Source organism: Symphalangus syndactylus, chromosome 15 (genome assembly GCF_028878055.3).
Source record: "Symphalangus syndactylus isolate Jambi chromosome 15, NHGRI_mSymSyn1-v2.1_pri, whole genome shotgun sequence".
Taxonomy (NCBI): Eukaryota; Metazoa; Chordata; class Mammalia; order Primates; family Hylobatidae; genus Symphalangus; species Symphalangus syndactylus.
The window spans coordinates 31,167,981-31,180,301 of NC_072437.2; the positions used below are offsets into that span (position 1 = coordinate 31,167,981).

At 35.7% G+C, this 12,321-nt stretch overlaps 1 long non-coding RNA gene across 1 annotated transcript in view; it reads right to left on the reverse strand.

The window, feature by feature from the left end:
* LOC134732538 (uncharacterized) overlaps positions 1-10,817 on the reverse strand; it is a 49,062-nt gene extending 38,245 nt beyond the window's left edge. The window contains exons 1-2 of the long non-coding RNA XR_010115851.1: positions 10,688-10,817; positions 7,460-7,515 (exon numbers count right to left, since the gene is read on the reverse strand). This is a non-coding gene — a long non-coding RNA (uncharacterized lncRNA). The remainder of the gene's footprint in view (positions 1-7,459; positions 7,516-10,687) is intronic.
* Positions 10,818-12,321: the final 1,504 nt, after the last annotated feature.

The window sequence follows — 12,321 nt, forward strand, 5'->3', positions numbered from 1 at the left end:
ACAATATATTTGCAAAACATAAAATCAATGGTGAAAGTATCTGTGATGCAAAAGAAGACCTAATTAAAATTGACAAGCAAAAGAAACAATAGAAAAATGGGCAAAGTCAAATTGTAGAAAAGCAAAAGTAAATCCCTAACAATTAAAGAGACAGTCAACTTCTTTAGTGTGTAGAATAAGCGAAACATTAGTAAGGTACTACTCTACATATCGATGTGGCAAAAAGTTAGTAAAGTTGAAACTGAGAAGTTTTCTGAAAACAGAAAACCATTTGCCCTTCCTGCAGTAATTTATACAGGTGCAACCCTACTGGCAGTATTAGATAATTTAAGTATTATCATTCATGGCTCAAAAATCCTAGAAAGATTCTTATAAATTTCCCAAACAAGCCAAGAGTGAGATTTTAATTGCAATGGTACTTGGTGGTAAGGAGTAGAAGGCAGTGTAGGGGCACATTATTGAGGGATGGATGAAATACAAACAGTGAAATACTCTCAGGAGTCAAAAGCCAAAAAAGCTACTTGTATGGTAAGCAGTGTGAATAGGTTTTTAAACAATGCTGAGTAAAAAATTATGACAGGAAATATCTGTAGCAAAATGCCATTTATGTTAGTCAAACACACACACAATCTACATATTTTAAAAGAATAAATAAAATTTAAAGATACATTCTATTGGGTACAAGGCTTAAAACCTGGCTGACAAAATAATCTGTACAAAAAGCCCTCATGACGCAAAGTTTACCTATGCAACAAACCTGCATATATATAACCCTGAACTTAAAACAAAAAATATATATATTCTAAGCACTCAGGATAGCAGGGAACATAAGTAGGGAATAGGCATAAGAGAAAATGAATAGATGCATAAATAATTTAATCTTAAAAGTGAAATTAAATCATTTACTCCTATAATGCAAAAACTAAAATAATACAAAAGTTAAAATTAATATTTATCATAAAATCTAAAATGGCACAGAACCAAGCATATATAATATTTTTAAAAAATTTACTGCATTCCATCCAGGAAGCAAACCTTCCTTGAACCAGAGATTTGTAAGCCAAGATGTGTACCAGTAAGGTTATTGTTTATTGCCCTCTAGAGTACACTCATATTAATTAGCACAAAAATCAGCTCAGTAAAAATTAATAAATAAATATGCTTAAGTGCCATATGTTTCTATTAATTCGCATGCCATTGCAATTATCCATAATTGCTAAGCAAAGATCAGACAATTACTGACCCTAATCAATATCACAAAGTTAGACTTTACAATTAATTGAAGTTTATGAAGATTTTGAGCTTGGATGCCAGTCGTGTCCATAGAGTTTGTAAAATAACCTATGCTAATCACTCACACCCGATACCCCTGAGAAGAAATAAAACTCTGGTAGTAAAACCAAGACTCAAATGCAATGTTCCCTGAACTTGAATTGAACTCTGATAACTATTTGTTGGGTGGATTTGGACATTAAAAAAATCAACCAAAGCTTTGTTCGAGGAGCCAAGCAGCCGGAGCCACTGACTGCACCTTGGGGATGACATTCCCATCACAGTCTCATAGACCTGAGTATTTATTATGACAGTTCTTGGCTAATGGTAGTAAATTATTCATAAAATGGGGTGACATTCTAATTATTTTAGAGGTGACATTCGGGTCAGCTGAGGTTTTAAGAACAGCATCACTAGTTTCAAAGAAGTATGAAGGTGATTTCCTCTTTTGCTACTATCTTCCTCAATCACCTCATCTTCTTCTATTATTTTATTCATGAAAAAAGAGAGACCTTTTGCCCTGTCTCCTGCTATTCCAATACCTATGTCATACAGGTTATCTATTACTACTCTTTAAAAGATAGGCTCTACCTCCTCATGCCTAGCCTTTTCTTCATATAACAAAATATTTCGAGTGGGAGTCACCTATAACCAAATATAAAAACAAGCCCATGAATCATAAATACCAAAAATATAGAAACAATTATGTAAATAAAATAATTTGTATGCAGTTTACATTGAATTGTATGAATTTTATCTCTTGTTTACCTCAAGCCCTCCAGCACAGAGTCCTGATTTGGTCTGTGTGTGTGCGTGTGCATGTGTAGTATATTGTCATATTCTGAATACACTGAGTTATCTCATTGGTTTTGCCAAAAACGCTCATGATACGTATTTCTGTCACTATGGAGGAACAGTTAGCTTTTTGAGTAATTGTGTCAGAGATGCCCAGGACCACTGTCAGGTTCAAAGATTCACCAGAGCGACTCACTGAAATCAGCAAAGCTGTCACACTCATGGTAGTAGTTTATTACAGGTAAAGGATACAGCATAAAATTAGCAAGATAAAAGACACTTATGGCAGATGGTCCAAGAGAGACCAGGAACAAGCTTCTAGTTGTCCTCTCTCACTGGAAGCACTGAAATAGTGCTTAATTCTCCAAGCAACGATGTGTGACAGCACATGTAAAATGGGGCCAATCAGAGAAGTTCACCTGAACCACGGTTCCCAGGGTTTTTGACTTATATGACTTATAGGTTTTTTACCTATATGACTTAAAGGTAAATCATATAGACATGTGGCTGTCATTCACTTGAGCTACTCAGACCCAGAACCCCCAGAATTCAAACTGGTACAGTGTGACCCAAAGCTCCAGGAATAGAAAACAAGCATCTACCATTAATCACATTGTTAGCATAAACTGTCTGGCATTCCCAAGGTCTCAAATCTTCAAAAGCACTCTTTGTATTCCAAAAGACTCCAAGAGTTCAGAGGTTATCTCCCAGGAGCTGATCAAGGGCTGGTCCTGAAGACCTTGGAATCTGCAGTTTGGGCAAGCTAGACCTGCTGAGTTAACCCGCTGCTGCAGAATAATATTGAAGAGTACAGGCATATGGAATAGCTACTTTTTCTCCCTTTTTCTCAGTGGCAACTGTATGAAAGGGTAAGGCAGTGGCAATTGGTAAAAAGGGCTCTTAAGGAAGCTTTCTTTAATAAGTTGCACATATACTTAGGAGGATGACAACGGCAATCAATCGCACTCTATCCAGCTGCCCTTTAGCTACCTCTCTTGCCTTAACAACTTCTGAAGAAAAATTCAGTGGAAACTTCCAGAAGAACAGACACTCTAGAGTATGCTCCTTGCTTTCTCATTGGCCCACTTAGTCTTGAATCTCACGTTACCCAGTGGTCTACATGGCATCATTTTCTCACTGAGTGCCTACTCTTGGCACCATAACTGAGTTTGCTGAATCTGCTTTCACTCCCTGGCACCCCTCCACTAACAATTTGGATGTAATGGTGTAGTTTTCTTTGCTCAATTTGATGGCAAGATTACAAGTGAGGCTGTTGATTATTGCATCACAGTTCAACAACTCTGGGTGATAGTGCACAAAAGCATAGCCTTTCCATCATGGCCATGGCATCTGGCAGGGCACACAGGCACAGACAAGCCATTGGCGGGAAGACTTATGATTATTCATGGCTGATCCTGATAATCTAGAGCCCAGAGTGTGGGCAAAGCATTTCTTTCCTTTGCCCTCCTGTCACCTTTAAGTCTACACACAGCCTCATTTTAGTGGATTCCTTAAATCCCCTTATTCTTGGACCTCCCCTCCATTCTTTTACCCTTCTGGGTTCTGCAGAGATCCCAGGCTTCACCCTTATAACTATTTCAGTTGAGATTATTGAGCTAGGTTTGCTCCTTATATCTGAGAACAGGGATACCAGATGATTGTTCATTGGCTAGATTAGAGACCTATTTCTGACTTTATTATTATTTCTTAACCTAAGAGCACTATAAAAGATCTTTACCTTCAAGAAATTACAAGGAAAGAAACATCTTCAGCTAATGTTGATGATCTCTTAGTGAAGGAGAAAGATAATAGTGCTCTGTTTTATATGTTTTTACTGTTATGTTTCTACTCTTTTATTTGTAAGCAGGTATCATGCCTGTGTGTACATATGCACAAATGTGTATGGCTGTATACTGTACACATAAATTAGAAACTCTGGAGGTGGCTCCCAACAATTTGTGTTTTGACATGTCCTTCAGGTGCTTCTGAAGCACACTCAAATTTAAGAACCACTATCTTAGACAATGGGGAAATGGAAAACACGTATGAGTTTAAAAATTAGGCATTGTATATTAATATTATTGTGATGTTTTATGCTTGATAAATAGATACACAAGTAATAGAGATAACTTGTGATTCTGAGAGTGAATATCTAGAAATCAATGAATGATAGCTACAGATAATATTGTCCCCGTCTTTCAGTTTAAGCAGAGGAATGTTTCCTGCTCTCACCAAAATTTCTTCCTTGTGTCAAATAAAGCAGTTGATCCATGAATAGTTGGTTTTGATTGGGGAGGGTGACATTTTCCTTCAGCAGATCTGACGACAGAGCAACTCTGTCCCTACATTTTTTCTAGATGCAAATTATGTGTAAAAATGTCAATGAAAACATGTTTCTGCTTCAGATATAACAGATTCGACACTCTAGATAGATGGAAGCTAGTCAAGGTCAATGTATCTACTGTTTTATCCGTGCACCAAGTACTAAAAATAACTGGACTCAAGAGAACCTGTATGAGCAGAACAGAATACTTTTCAATAAATATCTTTCTAGTCTTAAAAAGTATCAGACAGTAAGCTAAAATTGCTCTTGTATATATTATATCTGATCTGCACATATCCAGTCTATCAACTTGCCTATCTCATCATTAGTTTATGGGATCGAATGAAAAATATAAGCCCTAAGGAAATCCAGGTCTTAATCCTCAAAACCTGCGAATAAGTTATCTTAACGCCAAAAAGAGGAGGGAAGACTTGGCAAATGTGATTAAGGTTATGAACCTTGAGAATGGGAGATTATTTTGGATTATCTCTGTGAGCCCAGTCTAATCACATGGGTCCTTTAAAGTGGAATAACTTTCCTGGCTGTGGTCAGAGAGATAGGTGACTGTGGAAGCAGCCCCAAGAGATGTGATATGAGAACCACATGATGCCAGTTTCTGGTTCTGAGATGTGGGCGCTATGCTCAAGGGCTAGAGAAAGTCCTCTAGAAACTAAGAATGTTTCTGAACTGATTACTAGAGCCAACAAGAAAACACAGGCCTCAGTCTTTGCATTTGTGTTATTGGACAATTTTCACCAATGCTATAATATATAATTTTATAGTAAGCCACGATATTTATTATGTGGAATTTTCATTTCTTTCTGCTTCAAAATTGACACCTTTGTTCTTGGCTTTTCATTTTAATATCCAATCTAATATTAATTGTTTACTCATACCAAATGGGTTAAAAATAAAACAGGGGCATTTTGATTGAAAATGCATTGCCTTGGCAGGGAGTGGTGGCTCACACCTGTAATCCCAGCACTTTGGAAGGCCGAGGCAGATGGATCATGAGGTCAGGAAATCAAGACCATCCTGGCCAACATGGTGAAACCCCATCTCTACTAAAAATGCAAAAATTAGCTGGGTGTGGTGGTGCGCGCCTATAGTCCCAGCTACTTCGGAGGCTGAGGCAGGAGAATCCCTTGAATCCAGGAGGCGGAGGTTGCAGTGAGCCAAGCTCATACCACCCCACTCCAGCCTGGCAACAGAGCAAGACTCCATCTCAAAAAAAAAAAAAAAAAAAAAAAAAGAGAATGCATTACCTTTATAGGTTGATATAGGTATAATTGGCATGCACCTTTTTCACAGTGTATCATCCTAAAGAGAAACATGGTGAACCTATTCCTTGACTTAGGCCTTTCAAAGATCTTTCAATCAATTTCATATTTTTCTTCATGATTTTTTACACATTATTTCTGTTGGATTATGCATTTCTTGAACATTGTTTTTGTAAAATATGAAATTATTATTCATTTTGTTTTATAAAAGCAAGTAAAGCATAAATTTCCTTCTGAATACCATTAAGCTTCCATCTGAATTCAGTATCTGCACTCATTAATTAACCTTGCTTCCCTCTATGGTTGAACATTATCAAAATCTTTAAAAAACAATTTTAAAAATTATGTAAAAAATGATGTGAAATTTGTATTGCAGAGAATTCTTGACTTGCAATTGTTTGGCTTACAGGTTTCTGACTTTATAACTTTTTCTGACTTTATGATAGTTTTATCAAGGTGTTAAATGCGTTTACAGCTTCTATTTTTGACTTAGAATGGGTTTATCAGGTCATAAACCCATCAAAAGTTGAGGAGCATCTGTACTTTATTATTTTAACTTAACTTCCTTTTTAAATGTGTATTTATAAATTTTAAGTGTATTGAATCTTTTGATATTTAAAGCAATTTAATTTAAATTTTAAATTAAAAACCGTAAATAGCATAAATGGGAAAATATTCCAACACAACTTATCATTGACATGTAAGAAACATAAGACATCTGAATTTAATAAAAAGTGGCAAAGATATGGATGATTACCTATCATAAGAGCAATTAGTGATCCATATTATTCAATTGGTAATATCAATGCCAAATGAGTATGTACTATTTTGGTCCATTAGAAAGTTTCAGGGAGATACTGGCCAAACAACTTGAAAATCTAATGTTAAATTTTCATTTCAAGTACAAGGAAAACTCCTAAAATACTCCATAGAAATATTCTACTATAGTAAATCAGATGATCTGAATTGATGGAAATGGCAAACTATTGACTAAAATCTATTTCAGGAAAAAACAGCTGTTGAAGTCAGCTGTTCTGGTATAAATAAAACAAGTTAAACCATAAGGGCAGAATCTTAGAAATTTGGAAACATAATTATGCCATCTGGAAATAAATAGAGTAATCAGAGAATAGAGATTTGGAGAAAATAAAATCATAAATAACTTGAAAAACAATAACAAATATGTGTTATCTATACTCGAAGTCCAATTTGCTTACCACTTATAAGATTACTGCTTCTGTAACTGTATTGTACTGTATCCCCTGTTATCTGTATTCGTCAATTTATTTTTAGTATACAGATGGTAATTTTCTAAGCTATATTCTCCATGCATAAACTAAGTTACATTTTATTACATGACCCAAGTTTATTGTCCATAAATCAAGTCATAGAAATGAAAGGTCTCAGAAATTTTTTATGTGGCATTCACAATGTTGATGTGTGTGTGTGTGTGTGTGTGTGTGTGTGTAGAGATAGAGAGTAAAAGTGTGTGTGTGTGTGAGAGAGAGAGGGAGACAGAGAGAAAAAAGAGAGAGAGAAAGAGAGGGAGAGAGAGAACAATCTACATTGTTCTCTTACTCCATGCTAAAGCATTTTTGAAAATATACTTGATCTTCAGGATCAACATTACTAAGCAAGAAAATGACCAAGAAATGATGAAGACAATTATTCCTACTGTGACAAACAAGCACGTCATACAAAAATAAGACTGTGCCTTTAAATTATTTATATCTTTCTATGTGTGTATACTATGTAATCTTCTCAGAATGGACTGCCCTGATTCTCTTACCTAGAGCAGCTGCTGCTGTACTGTCCAAACTCCTCAACACCAAATACATCGTATACCTAGGGCACAACTGTGTGTTGTAAGATAAATAATCATAGAATCATATTAGAAGTTGTATAATTGCCTATTTTATAAAATTAATTTGAACATCATTTATATTTCAATAACCCATTATTTTTCATTACAAGGTCAGAAAAACATTTCACTTGTAAAAAACATAAGAGATATGAGTATAAGTCTAAAATTTCTCGTGTCATACATTTCCTTTAATGAATAATCGGCATTTCTGTTATATTAATAAGGACAATATTATATACAACACACTACAAAATGTGTGGCAATAGACATTCTTATGAATATTGATTACACACATATATGACTAGAAATGGGCATGATTTTCTGATCACATAAAAACTTTGAAGCTTCAAATTATGTTCTGTGTATACATAATAATGTTTTCCATTTGCAAGACAGAGAAAGCCAGACAAAGAGAGAAGAAGAAAGAGAAACAGAAGACAGATAATTTGGTTCAAGTCTCTAACTCATTGATCAAAAATAGGACTTCCATAAACATTCAGAGAGAATTTCTAGTCAGAATTAACTCAGTAATGACAGTATTTTATAGTCATTTGAGCTCATAATCCCTTCTCCATGAATTCTCATAATTCAAGTCTGTTGGTATTAAAACACACAGCTAAATTTTTTCAAAGATATTACCATTATTTTTACAGTGTTTTAATACATTAGAAAAAACGCTATATTTTAATTTGAAGAATGTAGAAAATAAAGCTCTTAAACCTTGTCTTTCAGATATGCATCAGATCTGAAGCACAGTCCAGCATTACTAACATTGTTTCACAAATAACTATATTTTAATAATTTCTAAAAGCAATAATTATAAATACATTTTCCCCCAGAAAGAATCTGTCTGAACATTTTACCCATCTTATAACATTGAAATACTTTGCTAAATCTAATTCAAGTAAATATTGCTTTAGTAGGTACCAAATTGATATATTTCTTTCTTCTAGCCTAAGTAAATCATACATATTTAAGCAACAGCATCCAAAATAAGTTGAGAAGAAAAATCTTTGATCAAGATTATGAAAGCACTGTTTGTTGTCTAGTGAAGTAATGGAGATTAGCCCACAATTTTACTTTCTATTCTTTAACTTTTTTTTCGCTCTTATTGTTCTAGGGTAATTTATGTTCAGCTGTTGGGTTAAATTATATACATTTTTTTCTTTTAAATGTATGGTCTGTGCTGTGTTGTCTAGTTTTTTTATTGCGATTATCAATATACAGTTCAGAAAGGTGATTCCAAAAATAGCAAAATGATGGCATAACAGTGTAAGTACTTAAGTTACTTCGTACCATGAGAGTAAAAGCTGAGATATTAACAGAGGCCTGATATGTGAAGATGTTTGCTTAATTACTAGTAGAAAATGTTAGGATTTTATTTATAAAAGCGAGCTGCACAAAAATTTAAATTCTAATTAATTATTTATTGAGCATTTAGTAAGTATTACGTGTTGTGTAAAATGCTTTTCATGCTTATTTTAATTTCATTCTCACAATGACCAGCAAAATATGGTGGAATGACATAGAAGAAAAAACTGTAGTTTTACAGAATAAGTAGCCCGACAAAGATGGCTGGACTTTGGCCCAAGTATTCCAGGCAAGGTATTAACTATAACCCTAGAATTTACGCTAAGAAAGTAACTTTGCATCAGTCTGAATAGTTGATATTTTTTTCTTTATAAGAAAATAGACCTTAGTCTTCAGAGTTTTACTTGGTCCTCTGTATCAAAAATAAACACTAGTGAAATAACCATCAATTTCTTCCCAAAAGGTACATGTAGAATATACCTTTAGTACAGCAGTGCTATGAACAGAGAAGTGCCTCATGCCACAACAACATTTTCTTCTAGGAAGTCACAGTAAGCTCCTCTTGCCTGTAGGAGGGCTTTGAGGCAAAATGATCCTTATAAAGTGCTTTCAGTGGAGGGACTACTTGAGGTTTTACTTCTGATCCCACAGAGCTTCTTATGAAACACTTATACAAAGATAGATGTTTCAGGATAAGTAAAACCTTTATCTCTTCTACATAACTAACATTCTATTAAAAAAAAATCCTTTATCACTTCAACAATTGCAAAGACTAACAAAGTCATTGTTATATTTTGAAGAGTGGCCATGCATTATAATTCTGTATTGTTTCTTAGTTTAACATCAATCAAGTAATTTAAAATGAAAATTTAGAAGATGAACACAGTTCAGCAGTCTAAACTATCAAAAAGTAGATCTTAGTAGTGATGTCAGAAAGATAGCCAAACAGGAAACCTCAGGCTCTACTTGGCCCACAGAAAGTTTAACTGGCAACTGTCCACAAACTGGAACATCCTTTGGAAACCCCTACACCTGGAAACCAGCCTGAGATACCAGCAAGGGATGTAGAATTGAATGAAATCTGAATCAGAATGGTAAAAAGAACGGTCTCACTCCACCTGTGCTTCCCCCTTCCCTTTCCCCAAGTTGGCACAGCAGATGGAGATGGTTTCCCTGCACTCACAGTTTCTACCAGGAAAAAAGAGAATAAGAGGCAGTCATTCAGTTTCCCTAATGTTCTAAGATGCTACTTAGGAAGTCCACTCTGGTTTCACCTCATGGGGAATCCTAGGGGAAATGGCATGGCTTGACTGCCCTAGGGTCAGGTAGAAACAAACAAAGAAAATTATTGGTGCACAGATCTTGGTGGTACCTCTGTTTTCCTGACAGCTGTGCTGCTCGATCAGGGATATTAGCCAACCTCATAGCACAACCACAAAGTTAAGCTGGTTCCCTTTAGAAGCACAGTGGGAAGTACAATTTAACTTGAGGCCCTAGACTGCTAGTCTCTCGGCTCAGCCTTAGAACCCACATGAACAACCCTGCCCAGTCAGGGAAACACAGCTTCACCTATTTGTGAGAAGAGAAGAGGTAGACTGGGCCTGACCAGGGAGAACAAGTAGCAGCTCCACACAGCCAAAAAGGCCACACAATCACTCCAACCAGGAAGGAATATTTCCACATTTCTATATTTTGGAGAAACACAACAAGGGCTAGTCTTACATTATCTGGGAAGTCGTTAAGACACTAAACTCAGTTGGAAGCCCACTCCATGGCTCCACCCAGATTGGGAGAAAAATCTTCAGTTTTATATAAGTAGTGTATTGCAGCCTCAGGTCTTACCTGTCCAGGGTTGTGACCCTGCCTAACTTCAGAGTCTAACTTGCAGTCTTGTCTAACTGTAGATTTCAAATAGCAGAATTTTCCATCTAGGAATACATCTTATGACTGAATTGACCAGAAGCCATTGTATTATCCAACCAGTAGTTTCATCTGACAGAAAAGCCCAGACAGTGGTCTCATTGGTCAGTAAAACCAATCAATAGCCCATTCTGACATCAGAGCAAAGGCACTGGATCGGCCAACTAGAGAACTCACAGCAATTTCTACCTGCCTGGGGTTTTCACTATCTAGCCCTTCCAGAATCACAGGCTAGACTAAATATGTGAAGCTCTGGGCAGGGTGTGGTGGATCATGCCTATAATCCTTGCCCTTTTGGAAGCAGAGGTGGGAGAATTGCTTGAAGCCATGAGTTTAAGACAAGCCTGGGCAATAAGATAAGACTCTGTCTCTACAAAAAAGAAAAAGAAAAAAAATTAGCCAGACACGGTAGTGTGCACTTGTAGTCCCAGCTACTCAGGAGGCTTAGGAGAGTAGATTGCTTGAGTCCCAGAAGTTTGAGGCTGCAGTGAGATGTGATTGACACTGTACTTCAGCCTGGATGTCATAGCAAGACTCTGTCTCAAAAATGAAAATAACAAAATAGTGATGCTTTGTTCCTGCCAAAGAACTCCTGTAAAGGCCAGAAAACAAAGCTATCTCCTAAAATGTGCAGACAACATCATAAAAACACAAGGATTACAAAGAATCAGGGAATCATGACACTTCAATAAAAAATGAATAGACTCCAATCATGAACCCCAAAGAAATGAAGATTTGTGAAATAACTGAAAAGAATCAGAATAATACTCATAAAGTAGTTCAGTGAATGACAAGAATATGCAGATACAAAATTTAATAAAATTTGGCAAACAATAAAAGAAAAGATAGAAAACCAACAAAAAATAGAAACAATAAAAAGAGCAAAGTAGGAATTCTAGAGACGAAAAACACAATGACTGAACTAAAAATTTCAACAGAAAACTTCAAGAGAAGACTCGGTTGATCAGTCAGAAGAAACAGTGAGCTGGACAGAACATCCAGTCACTGGAGAAAAAAGACAAAGAAAAAGAATGAAGAAAGCCTATGGGAATTATGGGACACAATCAAGAGACTAAACTTTTGCATAATCAAATTTGTAGAATGAGAACAAAGAGAAAACGGGCCAGAAAGCACACGTGAAGGAATAATGGCCAAACACTTCTTTAATCTGAGAGTAGGTGCCAACATTAAGGTATAGGAAGCACAGTGATCTCCAATAAAATCCACCCGAAAGAGAAGTACACCAAGACATAATAATCAAACTATTAAAAAATCCAAGACAAATAAAAAATTCTGAATGCAGCAAGAGATAAGAACCATATCAGATACAAGAAGGTCTCAACATAAGTATCAGCAGAATTCTCAGCAGAAATCCTACAGGCTAGGAGAGAGTGGGATGATATATTCAAAGTGCTGAAGGAAACTTCTGAACTAAGGATACTTCATCCAACAAATTTTTTTTTTTTAGAAATAAAGCAAAGTAAAGATTTTTATAGAAAAACAAAATCTAACAGAGTTTAGTTTATCATCGTTAGAACTGTGTTACAAGAAATGAT